The following is a 19,213-nucleotide window of genomic DNA, read 5'->3' as shown; positions in this document are numbered from 1 at the left end:
AAAAAAAATCGCATCACTACGAAAGCACCCGCCCAAACACACAGTTACCGTCTCCGTTTGGATCTGCAGGTGCGTCTTTTCTCCAGTTTTTCCTGTCCGCCTTCAAGCATGTGCAAAAACACCCGAAAACTGTTACGAAGCGCCATTTTCCGTAAGTATTAATGCTCTGCAAGCTTAATCTTCACGTAGATAGCCTTTAACATGCTGTCATAAAAATAATTTTTCCACTGGATGTGCTCCCTCTCTTTGAATGCAGCTCAAACCAGTCAACTATTCTTGGTATTTGGAATCAGATAACTGGCTTACTAAAGACCATTCGTAAGGCCACGAATTAAATTTTATACTGTCTCTGCCGGTACTAACGTCCCTAATGGTATTCTGGTTGAATTGAGCAGGATTACGGTTGCATTGCACGAAATGTGCCGTTTCAAAGAGTAGCCTTGCTTCCTAGAGTCTTGCAGAAACATTCTTTACATTCGGAAACACAGAATTATGATGAAGACTGCTGTATACTTAGTGCCCAGAACGTCAGGCACAGGTCGCATGACTATGAGGCCAGGCTCGAACCCCAGTGGATCCGAGTAACCACTTGCGATAAAATGGGTACAAGCGTTTCCCTGACCTGATGCCCAGTTTCTTTCAGGCGAAATGCTTTCGGAAATTTGTCTTTTTCTCCACCTCGACTAGAATGTGTACCAGTTTGTGCCATGGCGTTCTTTGGCCACAGAAGCCCTTCCGCTCGACGTCCCTCAAATATCCATCATTATCAGGCCACGCAGCTTAGATTGGTCGGCATATTTTCCGGCAGCAGTACTATCTCAAATTGCACGGGATGCACCTTTACAGGTGACTGAATGCTTGCAGGCGCACATAGGTGAGAGCAACCAAGCATTTTTATATCCCCAGTAAACAGGTTATCGGAGCGCGCCAACTATGAAGCGTTCTACTGCGTGAAGTTTTTTAAGCTTCGAGTTCAGCACTGGGCGACGAAAGTGAGAAAAAAAGTAACCTGAACATCGTGCGGCCAGCAAACACGTTTTTACAGAGCATGCGCATATAAAATCAAAACAAGGACTAATTTTACGGGGGGCGGGTGGGGGGGGGGGGGGGGGGGAATTGCAGGTCGTCACTACCGCCATAGACATCGCCTTGCTGATGGATCAGGTGTGCGCTAAAAGGCAGCCCGCTCATTTAATTCACTTATTGGCTCCTTGGAAGCTATCAGTGATCAAGAACGTTGGGGCACGTGGATCTACGTGCAACACATCTACACATGTAATAAAGACACCGAGTTCTTTAAGGTTCATGCATCTACAGTGCGACTAAATAATGCTTTCCGCATTGCAGAATACCTGGAATGAGCTTGTAGTGAAGCAGAGACCCGTGTACGAGAGGACGAGCGTACGCAGAGACGTATTGAATTGCAGGAACCACCCTATCTGGGTGTAGGCTTTACACGGATTGGGAGAGTCGTCAACAATGCGCAGCTCAGCCATCTGGCTGCCTGTGAGGAAATTTAGGTACCGCAACGGTGCGTTGTAGATCGTCAGGCGGCCGTGCAAAGTGCTCACACTCAAACTTTCAAACGGAAAGGGCCTCAAGTCTATCCTAGACAAACAACGGTGGCAAGCTCTACTGGGGCCGTCGTAGCCGGAACGAATGTCCAGGTCATAGATAGTTGTGCACTTCGCCAGTCGCTCGAGTGCATATTCAGGGCGCAGGGCGCAGGGGGGAAGTGAGAGCGCCCGGAGACTACACGGGGAATCTTCCAGCAGTATTGTAAAGTCGACGTCATAGGCGAAGTGGAAAGAGTTAACGTTCAGCTCAGTGAGGTTCTTGAATAGAAAGAACAGGTCGCTAAGGGCGTCCCAGTTGAAGTAGCCTGATACGGCCGCATGTCGATATCCGCCACGGGCTCGCGGCGACAGCAGGACGAGGCAGAGGGAGTGCACAGCACCCCAGTTGTTTAGCAAGCCGGCCTGGTGAATCTGTTCGTCGAGGTCGCCCTCCTCGACGGCGACCACGGTCAGGGGCTCGGGCAGTGCCGGTTTGGTGGACGTCGCCAAGTCGCAGAGACGCTTGCAGTTCCACCTTTGTCCCTCACGCCGGTGCAGCACGTTGGCGCACGCGCGCGCGATGTGTCCGAAGTCGAACGCCTCCGGCAGTTCGAGGGGATGTGGCGACGGCAGCTCAGAAGTGAACGCGAACGTCTCCATGTTGGGTCGATTGACCAAGATCCTGGCGCACCGCAGGACGGCGCTGTCGAAGGGACCGCGCACCAAGTGCACGTGAAGATCGGTCACGTTCGGGCAGTACTCGAGGAACAAATCGAGAAGGTCGAAGTTGGCGTCGCCGGCGATCTCGACATAAAGGTGGAGGATGCTGTAGGACACGGTTTTCCGGAATTCACTCCCGGTCGGCTTGCCAATTTGCTCGATCTGTGTGCGCGTGTAGTCGTCCTCGCCAACCATCGAGAGCTCCAGGCGGGTCAGGTTGCTTAAAGGCACCAGGATGAGACGTATGATGTTACGCGCCTCCACAGAGGAGGCGAGGCATTTGAGGGTTTGTAGGTTCTGGGCGCGGATGGCCAAGCTGTACAGCTCATCTCCACCCACGATGCGGTTGTTCGTGAGTTCCAGTTCCACGAGCGTCGCCGCATGGGCGTCGAGGTGCCTTGCCAGCGCCAATGCGGGAGCGTTGGCGGCAAGTAGGAAGCTCCGTTCAGGTTCCATACTGAAGTACGAGGAAACAGCGTCAAACTCACAGCACTGAAATTCCCGTGGTCTAGCACGTTGCTGAGGACGAGCTTCGTGTGTTGCTGGAAGGACGGTAAGACGCGTTTTAAGTGCTGAAAGAAATGGGCTTGCGTTGTAAACTTTCAAGGAATCGGCATTTGATGGCTACCGCAGTGGAACACACACGCGACACTCGATAGTGATCACTTTCTGCTGTGGTCTGAGTCTCGCACTTGATAAAGTGCTGCGCTTTTCACTGCTGCAAAATAACAGATCTAAATGAGATTGGCATTATCTGCTAAGAGCTCAATGGCAACGCACCACTTACTTCACAGAAAGATAAGTTTTCAGGATAAAATTTCGGTATTTGTAGTTCCGTTTGGGATCTGATAACAACGCCCTTCAATCACCGATTTGCTGACGCTGTGAAGACATGCCAGCCACCTGGTGGTCATCCCTGCATCACACCTGCTGCGATATCTTGCTATCATATACTTCCCCTTTGCATGAATCGAAGCTTGAAAGTGGCGACCGTCACGTGGTTTCAAACTCAAAGCACATAACGGCCTACGATAAACTGCAGCCTAAAACAGACCGCTACAATCACGCAGGACCTCGTCTTGCAAGAGGTTACGCTAACGTGCATGTTCGTTTTGTGGCGACAGCGTGGAGTGGCTTCCTTAAATGGGCGTCCGCAAAGAACCATGTTTCCAATGTTGCATCGCCTCCGCACTCGCCTCTTTGAGCAAGCATGCGTGGACGCACTCTCAATGAGCGAGGCTGAGTTTTTGCGCAAATGGTCGACATACTTCATCGTCCTGTGCGGCGGTCGAGTGTCGGCCTCATTACTGCCCTACTGACGTGCCCAGTGCAGCGGCACTGCGCATGTGCTTGAATGATCAGACCTTTGAGTTCAACCGTTTTGTTTTGTATTTTTGTTGCTTTCGAAAAAAATAAACTTCTTTCAATGCTAACGTGCAAAGAAGTTCCAAGCAGTGGTAGTGCAGAATTATTGGCGCTACTACGTTTTAGTCCCAGAAAGTTCCACTGCTCTCCCCAAGATCTACACCGGCCTCGAACACTTCTCCGGAGTCACGATTCTAGCAAGGTGAAGAATTCCTATACGGAACTCCCTATAGCCGGTGCCCCATTTAGTTTAGCGTGAGGTATACTGGCCGAGGTTGAGTAGTTTCGCGTGCCTTCTGGAGGGCCGTACTGCGCATGCGCGAGGAGCAAAAGACGTCACGACGAATATCTGGCGTGCCTCGCCGCGCGCTCTCGCCTTCCTTTCCTTAAAGGTGCCCTGCGACGTAGATAAAGCATGGGGTCTTTATTCTTTGTATGCAGAGTAAAGGACATTGTAAGTCTTGAACGCGCAATGAGATCACCGAAATCATAGGGCTTCCAGCTTCGAATAACTTCATGATCGAAATTGAAGTTTTCAACAAAGGTTTCACAAAAGTCGCGTAGGTAGGAGCGAAAAAAAATATGGTTGGTCCTGGAAATAAGCTGCGTATTATAGAAACGTCCTTTTTTTAATTGTTAATGAAAGCGCGCGAAATAAAATTGCAAAACCAAACATGTTATTGCGCTCTTGTTCGTCCGTATAGTAGCGCTGTCAAACGCGTTTTGAATGAAAGAATGTTGACCGCTCATCGCGTCGATATGAGCGGCTGGCGCCACTATCATCGCATTCTTGAATGTGCTTTTGCGCATTCTTCCTGAACATGGAAAGCCCGGACAGTCACCTGCGATAATTGATGGCAGGTCACCGCCGGAGCTATTGTATAGCAATGACAGCGACAAAACAAAAAGAAATGGAAAGCAGTGAAGCTGTGTAGTTCATAGTAGCCAGCACTTTTTCATTTTTATCATTGTGTTACCCGTCAAATTTAGCGGTGACCTCTTACTTGGATACGGTCAGCGCTCAGGTTTCGTTCGTTCTAAACAGCGGTTACGAGCGCTGCAATCTGATAGCACATGAGCGCAGTCATGAGGTTTGTTTTCTTTTTGTATTTCGCCTGGTTTCTGAAAACACCGAAAAAAAGTACCACGCAGGAGGAAGGTAGCCTTGAAAAGCCAGACTAAGTTTTGCGTACCCCCTCTACAACAACTTAACGAAACGTACTTGGCCGAAAAGTGATTTTAAAGATGTTTATAATTCATCCTGATCAAATACAAATTAAACGGATTATAAAACCACTCCGAAGAGCGTAACATGAAAGCGAACAATGTGTTTTTGATATCACCAAGCTCCAGTTTCCTGCACTATTTTAAAATATGCTGCTCAGTTTAATAGGAAAGCCCCTGTATCATTGTCAGGTTCCCTAACGAGTGCCAGCTGTCTTTCGGTCGCGCCTTTGGTAATGCAAGGTTGTTAAGATTGTGTTTTTTTAGCCCCTATAATGTGAGTTACGAGAACATGCATTAATAGAACGCTGTCTATATTTTCAGAGATTCTCCAAACCCGCCTGAGCCACCTGCACCAGCATGCCGCTAAAAAAAACGCACCACTAATATACCAGCAAATAAACGATCTTTTTCCTAAGCAGCACTTTCAATTCAGCGTGAGCCAACAATTAGGGTTGCGCGAATATCAAATTTTTAGAATACGAATCGAATACGAATATTTAGTTCCGAAATATTGAATCGAATATCCAATAATCAAGGACAGACGCATTTAACCACTACGAAACATTTATTTGAGCATCCAAGAACATCACAGTTCAACTATAAATGAGTAAATGAACACAAAAGGTGTGTGTGGCTGAACAAAAAGTATCAAAATCTAGAACATATTTCTTAGAGGAGTGGAAATATTGTCACGACCACAGTAGCCGTGAAGGTAGACGTCGGGAAGAACCCAAGACTGGGAGCCTTCTTTTAATTATCGAGCCAGCTTCCACGACACCGAACAGAACAGCGCGCCTCGAGAGCCCACCGCCGCTTCGTCGTCTTCCTCGACCCAGCGCGGAGGCCGCGCGGCGCGTTAGGCGCGTGGCATTACTCCCTCCCGCGAAAGCAAACATCGTCTCGATGTGGAATGGGGTATATACAGTGAGGGGAGGAGGAGCAAAAAAAAGAAGAAAAATAGGGGTGAGGGGAACTATACAATGCGCGCTAGATGACATGCGGGAAGAGTCAAGTTCACACGTGGGGCAAGGGGAAAAAGGTAGGAAACACAGCGTGAACACAGCGCTCAGTCACGCGAAAAGTACGGCTTTAAGCGCACTACATGCACGATTTCAGGCCGTTGACGCTGAGGGCCGACGACCACAGTTCCATGGGGGACAACTTCGTAGTTGACGCTGTTCAGGCGGCGCAGGACTCTGTACGGGCCAAAATACCTATTTATGAGCTTTTCGCACAATCCCTTGCGGCGCACTGGTGTCCACACCCGCACGTGGTCGCCCGGCTCGTAGTGCACGTCCCTGTGCCGAAGGTTATAGTGTCGGGCATCGGCGGATTGCTGGTCCTTGATGTGCAAGCGGGCCAGCTGGCGGGCCTGCTCTGCTTGTTCCACGAAGTGGCCTGCTTCAGGGGGGAGGTCTGCATCGCCGTACGGCAGCATGGCGTCTAGCATCATGCGGACATCTCTACCATACACAAGACGGAACGGGGTGAACTGGGTGGTTTCCTGCGTCGCGGTATTATATGCGAAGGTGACGTACGGCAAGACCTCATCCCAGGTTTTGTGTTCAACGTCGACGTACATCGAGATCATGTCCGCCAATGTTTTGTTGAGCCGTTCCGTGAGACCATTGGTTTGGGGATGATACGCTGTTGTTGGTCGATGAGCAGTATGGCTAAGCGTTAAGATGTCTCGGAGGAGTCGGGCTGTAAACGCCTTGCCTCGGTCAGTAATGATGGCCGATGGGGCGCCGTGTCTAAGCACGATGTCGTGCATAAAGAAGTGGGCAACTTCGTCGGCAGTACCTCGCGCAAGGGCCTTCGTTTCAGCGTAGCGGGTCAAGTAGTCTGTGGCGACTACGATCCACTTGTGGCCGGACGACGAGAGGGGAAATGGCCCCAGAAGGTCCATGCCGACTTTGTCGAATGGTATTTGTGGCGGCTCGATGCACTGAAGCAGTCCAGGAGGCTTGAGCGCGGGTTTTTTACGCCGCTGGCATTGCCGGCATGTCCGGACATAATGCTTGACACTTGAAATTAGGTTCGGCCAGTAATAGTTCTGCCGGATTCGGGATAAGGTGCGTGTAACTCCAAGGTGGCCGGAAGTCGGTTCGTCATGGCAGGCAAGGAGGACTTCATCCCGCAGATCAGACGGTACGACGAGCAGGTAAGTTGTCGGACTTGAAGTAGAGTTCTTTTTATAAAGCACGCCTCTCCGCAGGCAGAACGATGATAGTCCACGAGCTAGGTATCGTGGTATTTCAGGGCACCCACCTTCGAGATGTTCGATGAGCAGACTCAGCTCGGCGTCGGCACGCTGTCTGGAAACGAGCTCAGACGTGCTGACCGCTCCAAGGAAGCTATCATCGTCGGTGGTGTCTTGCGGAGGAGGTTCGACGGGAGCGCGTGACAAACTATCAGCGTCGGTGTGTTTCCGGCCTGACTTGTAGGTGACGGTGAAATCGAATTCCTGCAGGCGTAATGCCCAACGTGCTAGGCGGCCGCAAGGGTCCTTTAAATTCTTCAGCCAGCACAGCGAGTGGTGGTCGGTGACGATACAAAACGGTCTGCCATACAGGTATGGGCGGAACTTGGCGGCGGCCCAGACTACCGCTAAGCATTCCTTTTCCGTTGTAGAGTAGTTCAACTCAGCACGCGACAGTGCGCGGCTGGCGTAGGCAATTACTTTGTCGACACCGTTTTGCCGCTGAACTAGAACGGCGCCAAGACCGACGTTGCTCGCATCCGTGTGCACCTCCGTGTCGGCATCTTCGTTGAAATGTGCCAGGATGGGCGGTGATTCGAGTAGGCGTCGTAACTCGTCGAAGGCAGTCTGTTGTTCGTTGCCCCAGGAAAATGACGTGTCATCACGGGTTAGGAGCGTCAGAGGGCTGGCGAGCTGGGCGAAGTTTCTAATGAACCGGCGATAATAGGAACGCAGGCCCAGAAAACGTCGGACTTCTTTTTTGTGGGCGGGGACCGGAAAGGCAGCAACGGCAGCAAGCTTCTCTGGGTCAGCTCGGATTCCGTCAGCACTAATGACGTGCCCGAGGAACTTCAATTCGGTGAACCCAAAGTGGCATTTTTCTGGTTTGAGCGAGAGGTTGGCGGATCGAACGGCTTCGAGGACACTCCTGAGGCGGTGCAGATGTTCTGTGAACGTTGCGGAAAAAATGATGACATCATCAAGATAAACAAGACAGGTCTGCCACTTCAAACCTGTGAGAACGGTGTCCATCATTCTTTGGAACGTGGCGGGAGCACAGCATAGCCCGAATGGGAGGACGCGAAATTCATACAGCCCGTCCGGTGTGATGAAGGCGGTTTTCTCACGGTCCCTCTCATCAACTTCTATCTGCCAGTAACCACTTCTGAGGTCGACCGAAGAGAAGTACTTGGCTTGACGAAGTCGGTCGAGGGAGTCGTCGATACGCGGGAGCGGATACACGTCTTTCTTAGTCACACTGTTGAGCTTCCTGTAGTCGACACAGAATCGTAGTGTCCCGTCTTTCTTCTTCACGAGGACGACAGGAGACGACCACGGACTGCTTGACGGTTGGATGACGCCGTCTGTGAGCATCTCTTCGACCTGTGTTTGGATAGCATCCCTCTCACGAGGAGACACATGATAGGGCTGCTGATGGATGGGTCGGGCTCCACCATGCGTGATAATGCGGTGTTTGACTATCGACGTTTGTCGCACTTTAGACGATGACGTGAAACACGCACCAAACTCGCGCAAGAGGTCCTGGAGTTGCCTCTTTTCAGCGGGTGGAAGGCCTGAATTGATGTCTACGTTGGTGACCGCTTCAGCGTCAGCTCTAGGTGTGCCCTCCTCGCAAGCAAAGCATTCGGCCACTTCCTGGACATGGTCGACATAAGCAATGGCTGTGCCACGAAACAGGTGTCGATGCTCATTGGAGAAGTTGGTGACAAGGACCTCTGTACAACCGTCATGAAGGGATCCAAGGCCCCGTGCCACCGCAACTCCCTTAGTTAGTACGAGGGAGACATTAGGCTCGACAACCCGCAGTCCCCTATGTGGCTCGTCACAGGTAACTTTAGCGAGAATGCTGGCACGTGGTGGCACCGTAACGTTATCGTCGGCGACTCGCAGGGCGGGCCGAGAACCCTGGTGCGCAGGTTCTTCTGTGGCCATGGCGGTAGAAAACGTCACCAAGCGATTCGGGAGGTCTATGATAGCACCGTGCTCGCGAAGAAAGTCGATGCCAAGGATGACATCGCGAGAACATTCGCGCAGAACGAGAAAAGTGGCAACGAATGTGCAGCCTCAAACCGTAACCCGGGCCGCACACATACCGAGTGGTGCGACAAGATGTCCGCCTGCCGTACGCATGTCGGGACCGTCCCAGGGTGTCGTCACTTTTTTCAGGGCCGTCGCAAGCCGTCCGCTGGATAGAGTAATCTGCGCCCGTATCGACCAACGCGCTGACCTCCTTTGTGTCGACTAGAACAGGGATATCCAAGGAGACCCTGCCTTCGGCGCGGCCCGTCGATGGCTGTTGTGGATGATTCAGTCGGTGCGGCGGCGGAGGCTGGTCGGCGACTGGGGTTGCGTTCTCGGAGCGATTCAAGCGGCGCGTTGGGGGAAACTCCTCGGCGATGCGGCGTCCGGCGTCGGGGCGATTGGGTCGGTGCGGCGGCGGAACCGGGTCGGCGATTGGGTTTGCGGCATCGCGGCGATACGAGAGACGCGTCGGGGAAAACTGTGCAGTGATGCGGCGTGCGACGTCGGGGCGATTCAGTTGCTGCTGCGGTGGAAGCTTTGCGTCGGAACGGCGTTCGGCGGCCTCGCCTCCAAAGGCCGCCGGAGCTAGTTTTCCCGACGAGGGCTCGAGGAACCACGTTGTCCTGAGGCGAAACGGGACCCAGAGAGCGAAGACCGGCGTGGAGAAGGCGATCGCGACTCGCGGCGCGGAGGAGACGGTGAACTACGCTGACGGCTCACATACTCGGCGATATCTTGAGGGCGCTCTCCAGGGCGTGGACGGGGGCTGTCGATAGAAAAGCCGCGTAGTTCCATTTCGCGATAGGGGCACCACCGGTACAGATGGCCGGCCTCACCACAGTGGTAGCAGAGCAGTCGTTGATCCGGAGTGCGCCAGAGGTCAGTCTTCCGCGGTGCCTGGCGCCGATCCGCCCAGTAAGGAGTCGGCTGGGCAGAGTGCACCGCGACCAATGGTGCGGTGTAAGGCGAAGGCCCAGGAGGTGGGGCCGCGCGCCGCACGACGTCCGCGTACGTGACAGGCTGGACAGGAGTCGGGTACGGCGAGGGAACGTATGGAGTCGGTTGCGACGTCGGCGCAACTGCAGCGTCTTGTGCCCTGAGTGCCTGCCGGACTTCTTCGCGGATGACGCTGGTGACGGAATCGACGCGAGGGGCAAAGGTTGCTTGAAGGTGCTGCAGCTCCTCGCGGACCACGGAACGGATAATTTCGCGAAGGGAGGCCGGATTCATCCTGGGATCATGGTCGAACCGCTCCAACGTTGATAGAGTCGACGTTGGACGCAGTTGCCGGTCGTACTGATGGTATCTCTGCTGCAGCAATTTCTCCATGTGCACGGCGTCGGCCAGAAACTCCGCGACGGTGTTGGGCGGGTTCCGCACGAGGCCGGAAAAGAGCTGGTCTTTTACGCCGCGCATCAGGTGCCGCAGCTTTTTTAGAGCGCAGCTCTTTGGCGTCCGTTCCTGGGTTTCGCGTCGTCGTCGGCGTCGGCCTCGTAACCAGCTCCGCCCCCAATGTCACGCTTTTCAATTGGTCGAAATGCTCGTGACGTCACAGTGCGCGAATTTCAAATGGGGTCAATTGTACTTTGGCTAGTAACCATGCAACCAATCAAAGGGATCGTATAGTGATGCTGCAACTAAGTTGGACTGAGTTTAGTTAATTGCTTAATTAATCAATTAGCCTAATTAATATAGAGGAGAACGAAGAGGTCAGAAGAAAAGAAAAGAAAAGAAAGACGCGCGCCGCAGCGACAACAGCGTCCGCGTAAGGAGACGCTGCTGAAAAAAACAGATAAGTACGAAGCCGCGTTCCCTCCACCACCACCACGCACTTCCCCACTCAGTAAGACGTTGCTCGTTTCATATACGTTGTGTCGAAAATCCTAGACAGTTCCAACAATTGACAGGTTAATGACAGAACACGATGGATAGAAATACAAGAATATAAATATGAAATAGCCTAATTAACCTTTCTAGTTAGACCGCATAAATCAATAAAACCGAGAACGAAATTGGTCGAGTTGGGGAATCGAACCAGGGTCTCCGGAGTGCGATACGAGCACGCTAGCCACTCCGTAATGCCAGCTGAATGGTTTGGAATGAACAAAGGCGCGTCTAGCTAATACGGCGTCTTCGTTCACTCCCATCTTCCCCCTTTCCCTTACGGCGAGGTGCAGGCGTCCACCCAGATATGCGAGAGAGATACATTTCCTTTCCTCAAAAAATAAATTTACCGTCCAGCAAGGCGTACAGCCGAATTGGCGATGGCGTTCTGTGGACTCCCTGGCAGCGTTGCAAGACGCTGTCGCGTTCCACTCTTACAGGCGAAGCTTAACATGTTAACCACACATCAGTAACACACGCAGACAGCCAATGGACGCGTCATTCGCTGGCAGCACTTGATTCATCATTCACAACCACATTCTTAACGTACGCTCCCTTGCCGCACATGCCAAGGACGTACACCACGATCACATTCTGCGCCATTTCTCTGTACTTTGCTTTGCTGAAACCTGGATGGATCCCGAAGAGCCTCTCGAAATCATAGATTTCCTATACTGCTGTGGTACTCGCAGAGACCACAACAGAGCGGCGGGAGTCGCTGTCTACTTGCGCACAGGTCTCTCTGCAATACCAGTCGAAATGTTTGGCACGTCACATGAAGTTGGCGAACTGTGCGCCGCAAAGTTGCCCAACGGCTTGCCTACTTCGCCCCTACCGCACTCACGAAAGACGTCGTGCACTTCCTGCAACTCGCATTAACCGTCCATCGATCCACACCGATGTTAGAAGTGGGGGACTTTAATGTTGACATAAAGACAAACAGCAATTTCATAACACTTATGCGGGAGAACATCCCGTTCCTCTCGCTCGTAACGCGTCCCACGGCTGTAACAACCTCGCGAGGCACTTGTATAGATCTCGTCTTTGAGAATCAAGCATTGGTGTACCAAGTCGAACATATATCAGTCTATTTCTCCGACCACAAAGCTTCCTTCATGACTGTCAAGAACTGTTAGTGGAGTCTTTGTTAAAGGAATACGTGTGAAAAATAAAAAAAAATTCTGTGATAGCGCATACATGTGTTGCTCGATTTCTTTGCCTCAATCTATCGAAAAGGTGAAACAGCTTATTTGCTGCGCTCAAATTTCGCATTAGGAAGTAACGTAATCGTCGGTAATTTTTTCTTCAGGCATGGCCGGATCGGCGCGATGGCAAAGACGCGTCACATCCTCGACGTACATGGCAACGCCCTCGTTGGGGAGCTGAATTCTAGAGGAAAGGGTACGCTCTGCGCTCTCCCGGTGGTCGCTGTTGGCGTAGGTACTCAGGAGCTGACGTCGAAAGTCCGGCCACGTAGAGAAAGTAGTCTCATGGTTTTCGAACCACGTGCGTGCAGAGTCTTCAAGGCTGAAGTACACGTTACGCAGCTTTGTAGCGTCGTCCCAGCAGTTAAAGGTGGCCACCCGTTCGTAGTGAGCCAACCAGTCGTCGGCATCTTCAAACAGGTCACCGTGAAAGGGCGTAGGCGAGCGTGGGGTCTGCAGGGTGAGATAGGTGGGGCTCGCTGCAGGGACAGGCGTAGGCAGGGCGGGTAGTGGCGTCGCCATAAGTGGAGTGGTATTTGAAGGCGCGCTGACAATATGGAGGGCCTCGGGGGACAGGCCTCGGATCCTCCGGCTGGCACGATGGACAGGGGTGGTCACAAGAGGCGGGCGCGTCGAGTCGTCCTCAGGAGTAGGGAGCATCGGTCGCACCTCCACCAGTGTCACGACCACAGTAGCCGTGAAGGTAGACGTCGGGAAGAACCCAAGACTGGGAGCCTTCTTTTAATTATCGAGCCAGGTTCCACGACACCGAACAGAACAGCGCGCCTCGAGAGCCCACCGCCGCTTCGTCGTCTTCCTCGACCCAGCGCGGAGGCCGCGCGGCGCGTTAGGCGCGTGGCAATATCAAAGAAAATGACTAGTACACAGCATTGATTAAGGCTAGCTTGCCATAAAAGCAAAAGCACGTCACTGGGATGAACATTAAAGGTTGTGAAGGAAAACCGGCTGCTCCACATGGTCAGACCGAAGTCGTTCCCTTCGAGCTGGAACGACTTCTCCAGCGACAGAAAATGCCCTCTCACTTGGCACTGAAGTGGCAGGTATTGCGAGGTACTTCGTGCACACCTTTGACTATGCCAGCTTCGCAGGCAAAGCCACAAGGAACCTCACTAGCACAGTCAGCTACGGCATGGCCCAACGTTACGCATGGCTCTGGGTGCCGCCTTGTTGCAATGTCTATGTTGATAAGACTTGCGGGCCGAAATGGACACCGGTGCTCGCAATAGAATATCGGTCAAATCTGAATATTCGCTCCGGATTGAATATTCGAAACAACACGAATACTTGGATTTCGAATCGAATTCGAATATTAAAAGTATAATATTCGAATTGTATTCGAAAATTTCGAATATTCGCACACCCCTACCAACAATCATTTCCAGACCATGAAGAGTACGGCCCATATTCCCATTAATGCTCGCAAAACAAGCTTTCGCGCGTGGAGCCTCCTGCACTCTGCCATCGAATAAAAAAAAATACCGACGATTACGTTACTTACTAATGCGAAATTTGAGCGCAGCAAATAAGCTGTTTCACCTTTTCGATAGATTGAGGCAAAGAAATCGAGCAACACATGTATGCGCTATCACAGAACGTAAAGTAACGTAATCCTCGGCGCGTCGACAACTGCGCGTCGGCGCTATCACAGAACGTAAAGTAACGTAATCGTCGGTGCGTCGACAACTGCGCGTCGGCAACCGGCGCGTCGGCAACTGAAGAGCACCCTATCCGCCACCCTATTCCTCCTCTTTCTGCATGGCGGCGACGGTGTTCTACGCAATCACGTTATCTTGACTCTCTAGCGGCGTCAGCGGCATCCAGCGGTATCAGTCGGTCGCTGCTAGCGCTGGGGGGATGAAAGGAGGGCGGAGCTGGTTACGAGGCCGACGACAACGCCGACGACGACGCGAAACCCAGGAACGGACGCCAAAGAGCTGCGCTCTAAAATGTCCCGAGATTGGCTACCATATTTATCTGGTAAGACTATAGTCACGTGAAATCGCTTCTACAACATACCAGATAATCGTACGTGATTTTCGCGCATTTTTTCCGAATGCCAACGACGCGTTCACATGAAGCGCGGCCCGAAACGACGCGGATTCTGTACAGTTCGCCGACAGCTCAGCGCATTAACTGCAATCGCCGTCACCGAACCATTCAGTTCATTGCAAGTGCAGATCAACGCACTAAAGAGTCTGAATTGCACGGCGGTCTTCTATCTTCCACTTTCCTAGCTGTAAACAAGGGCACGTGATAATATCATAATAGGACTCATTTACGTGTGAGCTCATCACCATCCTGTATGATATTGAGGCATAGTCTGCACAAGAATTCCAGCAATCCGCCTTTTTCACAAGGCCGCTCTGCGCAAACGTGCCTCTTCACCTCAAGCTCCAATGGTTGAAAATAAAACCCCCAGCTCTTACTGCGCATGCGCAGCTCACGTTAGTTACAAGTGCATGCGACAGATGGCGGCAGCTGTCAAGCACACACTTACCACTTCGCACACTAAGAGGTCCCCCCAGCTATTGAAGAGACTCTTTAACGTATACCTCCGCACCTTTCTGTAAGAGTTTATGGGCGAGAATTACTGACGGCTCGACACAATTCCTGATGGATGTACACGGGTGACTTGCCATAAAGACCAACGCCAGAGACAAAGATTCGCTTACTGCGTGCTTTTGCCAATTTTCTTTAGCAAGTCCGCAATGTCTCGATTTGCAGTGCAACGAATGTCTTTCAGCTCGACCTTTACTTTCTAGATTATTGTCTGCGACCGCTAGCTTTCTGTTCTAAGCTATGCGGAAGCTCCAAGCATTTTTCGCACTTATAATTGCTTGCTGCATTTCCTTTCTTCACCGCACAATTCTTCCTTCAATCCAGGTGCAGCCTGTGGCCATGGCGTCACACTGCAGGCTATATAAGTCTACGGGCGACTTGAGGTGTTTAAACTCTGGATGGCTCTTTTGCAAGCCAGGACCTCTTTTGCACATCTTCTGCCTGAGATCTTTCATGAATTTCGTGATTACCTGCAGCCTATCGCAAGATAATATTAGAGACCTTTAGTATAGCGTTAGCGTGATAGCGCACCTCAGGTAAATTACGCTAGCGTGCCGCAAGAAACTTATCCCCAATGTCAGTTTTAGTATAGCGATGTGAAAACGTTAAACGCAATCTGCTTTACATGGAGGCGAAAGGTCCTTCTAAAATGGTCGCTACTGCCGCTTACTTGCCAAAATATCATATTTCAGAGTCTTTTAAGCCAATTATTACAGCAGCGCTTCTTTTTGCCAGGATATGACCAAGAAATTGAAATAAATGAAATAAAAATTGTGTAGCAGTGGCGCCATCTAGACAACCGAATGTTAACTACAAGCTGATGAAGCAAAAATATTTTTGCGGAAAAGACACAGCGCACTCCTAAGACACGGGCGCAGAAAGGCAGGACGATACAGCGCCGATAAGCAGCGATAAGCAGCGATAAGCAGACGATAAGCAGACGATAAGCAGACGATAAGCAGACGATAAGCAGACGATAAGCAGACGATAAGCAGACGATAAGCAGACGATAAGCAGACGATAAGCAGACGATACGCTGTATCGTCTTGCCTTTCTTCGTCCGTGTCCTAGGAGTGCGCTGTGTTTTTTCCCTGAAGATGAACTACCAACTAGCCCGCTCTTTAAACCTTGCAAATATATTTTCCATCGCATAGCGTGTAAAGTTCAAAAAACTTTTGTAAATTTATTATAACTTGTGTTACTACATTTAAGTACATAAAACACCGCGACATAGCTCGAAATATATTTTTGTTTCGTTCCGAACGTTTGTGTTACGCTCCGGGTCGTTGCAGACCAACGTTTTCAGATCCCTGAAGGGATCTAAGAACGTTGATTGCAGACAGCAGCAGTGCAGCTTGAGGTCCCATTAGGCTTCCGCTCTCCAGAATCGAGAGCGTATCTCAAAAACTCGGCTGAATTGCAGCTTAAACTTGATCGTGTTGTTGTTGTTGTTGTAGCGACAACGTTAGTTGCGACTGAGAGAAGGATTGAAGGGAAAGTGCACGGGCCTGCCGACTGGCTCAAGCCAAACCACCACTGCTGCCACGTGCAGATAGAGGAGAGTTCAAAGATGAGAGAAAAGAAAGGAAAGACGCGCGTCGCAACAACCGCGTCCGCCGAAGCGGACGCTGGCTGAAAAAACAGATAAGCGGCCGAAGCCTCCCTAAACTTGATCCACAAAGCAAGGTAAGCCATAGCGAAAAGTAGCAAAATCCGTGGCTTCCCTATTGAAAAAACTCTGCGTGAGTTTGCACGAGAACAGTGATTTTGTACGATCACGTTCATTTTGCACACGAATGCGCAGAAATTGTGCGTTACTTGTACGCATTCTGTGCGTCCTGTGTGTACATATGAGCGTACTGTGAGCTGATAGACGTTCACGCACACTCTTTGCGTGTAAGAAATCGTGGACTCTCGTGGAGAACTCTCTGTACGTGGACATCTGCGTGCTGAGAGGGGGCTTGCCGAAGCTGTGCGTGCTTATGTGCATACTGAGCAAGCTCAGTGAGGCTGCGTGTGGCCATGTGTGCGTTTGCTTGCTTAGTAGCAACTTGTCGAGGCTGTAAAGGCCCATTTAGGGTGAAAGCAAACAAAGTTCGAGCATTCAGTTAATGATTACTTCTCAATAATGAGCCATAAGCTCACGTTTTGCTTTTTTATAATTTTCGTCTTGGCGTAAGTACCCATTAATCATTTTTCAACTTCAGCAAACAAATAACCAAAAAATTATCTTTTAGTGCAAAATGGTTCCCTTCGATACTGCAGGGACCTGTACATGACAACATGCACACTGAGCAAGAACTTGTCAACATTGCAAGTTCATTGTAAAATAATGTAAAAAACAAGCTGCTGATGACTCTTACAGCATCCTTCAGTTCTTCCTTTAACCAATTCTGAAAGTTACAGATATCTTATAGATGCATGATGAAAGCCATCCAGAGCACTTATGTTGTTGCCCGTCATGCAGACAGCCATATTTCGAAATCAGAAGCAACACAACCATTTGTTGCTTGCACTCGAAAGGAGTCAACCAATGGAATAACTCTGAAAGGGCAACAGTGTTTCTTAGGTGCAACAAACAAGCTTGGGGATATAATCAGGTTCAATCAAACATGCAAGGGTGGAAGAGCGGGCTAGTTGGTAGTTCATCTTGAGGAAAAACACAGCGCACTCCTAAGACACGGACAAAGAAAGGCAAGACGATACAGCGCTTGCCTTATCGCTGTATCGTCTTGCCTTTCTTTGTCCGTGTCTTAGGAGTGCGCTGTGTTTTTCCTCAATCAAACATGACGTGCAGAAAGCGAATTGTGAGCTGTAACAGGAATGTTACGAGGCAATTTCCAAAACCATTTCCAAAGCAATTTCCAAAGTCATTAGCATAAATTTACATACACATAAAAAGGCCATGTAAGCCTACATGAAAAGACAGTTTTGAATTCATAGTTGGTGTCAAAAGTTCAGAAATTAGTGCCCTCTCTCAATTTCAGTGACAAATCACAGATCGATTAATTAATTCCCAGTATGGCTCCAGAACAAATCCAATGAATCTCAAATGTGCGAAGTATATATACCACACATGTTGCCTGATTAGCACCAGCATTGCATGATGCATGACGAAGTATCACACTCTTTCTTCTTCAATCTGTTTTGAAATTTGCACTACCACAAAGACCACCTGGATGGACTATGATTCCATCATATTGCTGAGAGTCACATTCGGAGACCAAGAGCAACACAACAGTGTGCTGCACATGAGTGGATATAATGCACTGGGACAACTGTGCACAGTAAGGAACGCTTGTAAGGCGTCAGGTACCGTATTTTCCGGTGTATAAGACGCGGTTTTTTGTCAAAAATCTTGCTGGTGCGTCTTATACAAGGGTGCGTCTTATATGCGAATTTTTCGTTTTTTTTTTTTGCGAGTTCAGAAATTTCTCAGGTTCATGCTCAAGCTTTCTTCACCTAAAAAATATCACTACCAATGATGCGGTAGTAACACGGTTAATACTTATATACGGGGACCGCCGTGCGCAACTTTTTTTAGGTGAACTTTATCATGAAACGGCGGGGATGACGACTTCCAGAATCGCAAACACGCGGTCGTTTCGGAGGCGCAAGCAAAAGTAATGTGAAATCAAAAGATGGTGACAGTCGCGTTTCTCGCCATTGTCAAAACAAGCCAAGCCGACTATTCTTTTTTAGTCATTCTTTGCAACTTCGCAACCGTGTACGTATTACGTCTGTATTGATGACTTCGGCGTGTTTTTTCCACTACCTACACCTGTGGTGCTCGGTCTTACTACAGTATGCCACCGAAGTTGCGCAAGAGCTACACCGCAAAGTTCAAATTATCTGCGGTCGAGTATGCTACGGCGGTGATCTCAGAAACCATGCAGCATGTCGCAACGTTGGCATGTCGGATAGGCTTTGGATTTGACGCGCTAGACCATGCCCACTCACGCACGCACGCACGCACGCACGAATGTACCGACACGCATATTAATGCGTCCATGCGTCACAAATTTCTCAAGTTTTTAATGCTAATATGTGCACAAGAACTTAATTATTTTTGTAACGAAAGTTTCATTTGGTTTTAATCCTTTCCTATCGCACTGCCCAAAAGCATAGAGCCCGAAAGAGACGACCTGGAGGAATGCCTGGAGGCGATGCCTTTCTAAACGGGCCGAAGGAAGCCGGAACTGGCCGAAGCGCTAGCCAACGAATGCAGCGTCTGGGAAGGGACAGCATGGCGGACAGCGTTGCTACGTTTGTCGTGGTCTTTGTGGTGCCGAGGGAGTGAACCATCGCTGGCATGAGCATTTGTCACTCTTCCGATATGTGATGTGCCGACAGCAGTGAAATTCGCTGGTGCGATGTACGAAAACGTGGTAAGGTGCTGAGTAAACCTGTGTTTATAGCGTGCGTCAGCG

This window comes from Amblyomma mixtum, chromosome 1 (genome assembly GCF_055824585.1).
Source record: "Amblyomma mixtum isolate Tamu chromosome 1, ASM5582458v1, whole genome shotgun sequence".
NCBI lineage: Eukaryota > Metazoa > Arthropoda > Arachnida > Ixodida > Ixodidae > Amblyomma > Amblyomma mixtum.
Note: the sequence above shows the minus strand (reverse complement) of the source record.